Source organism: Pygoscelis adeliae, unplaced genomic scaffold (assembly GCF_000699105.1).
Source record: "Pygoscelis adeliae isolate BGI_AS28 unplaced genomic scaffold, ASM69910v1 Scaffold222, whole genome shotgun sequence".
Taxonomy (NCBI): Eukaryota; Metazoa; Chordata; class Aves; order Sphenisciformes; family Spheniscidae; genus Pygoscelis; species Pygoscelis adeliae.
The window spans coordinates 3195533-3196475 of NW_008824309.1; the positions used below are offsets into that span (position 1 = coordinate 3195533).

A 943-nucleotide genomic window follows, 5' to 3' on the forward strand; every position below is an offset into this window, starting at 1 on the left:
TGTTTCAGTTCCATTCAAGTCCATTGAATTCTCAGGGGAAAACAGAATTAAAAAATAAACTAGATGAGAAGCTTTATTTGAGAAGTTGCGGTACAGTCAGGGCAGCCCCAATCTAAATATAACTTATCTAGTAAGATCATAGCATGTACGCACACCAACCAGCACAAATAAAAAGCCCACAGAATTTGTACCCCCTTCCTACAATAAATTCACTTCTGCAGATTTCATATCATTTTCATTTGTAGCTTCAGTAATATTTCCACTGGACAGATCGTCCACGGGACAAAAACAAACAGTACTAATGGCTTGTGGCAGAAAACATCGAGGGATGACTGGGTTGCAAGATGGGGGAGTTTGTGCTGTTCAGAAGTTAAGGTTCTGTATAGGTCAAACCAGAACAAGAGTAAAATACACAGAAAATGTATTCTTCATTTGTGTGTAACTTCATTATCACTACTGTTAATTGCATGAATAGAATAAATTCCTATAGAATAAATCCATATGAAAGTTTGGGATTTTTTACTGGAAAATAATACCTATACATTGACTACTTTGAGCTCTGGTCTTTCATATCTATATAAATGTTCAAATCATAAAAAATATAGATCTATACATCTATATCTGTGTCTATGAAGTATTAATCTTAACAGGAGTTAGGAATACATGCTGGGGAAGGAATATTGTCCTAGTAATTTTAATTTTTAAAATCAGTTCAATTGCAGGAAATTTTTGCTTGAAACTTTGTTTTGGTGAAATCTTTGAATCAAGGCACTAGTCACCATGTGTGCTTACGCAGCACCTACTGCAACTGGGATTCAGTCCTGATCGAGACCTCTGGGTGCTAGGGTAATATGAATATTAAAAAGGAACATATAGGAAAAATGATAGGTGATAATTAAATCATAGATGATAAGATCAGAAAAGTATTCTTAGGTTATCTAGG

General features: G+C 34.6%; 1 protein-coding gene across 1 annotated transcript in view; it reads left to right on the forward strand.

The window, feature by feature from the left end:
- ARHGAP15 (Rho GTPase activating protein 15) overlaps nucleotides 1–943 on the forward strand; it is a 340420-nt gene that overhangs the window by 314230 nt on the left and 25247 nt on the right. The window lies entirely within an intron of this gene.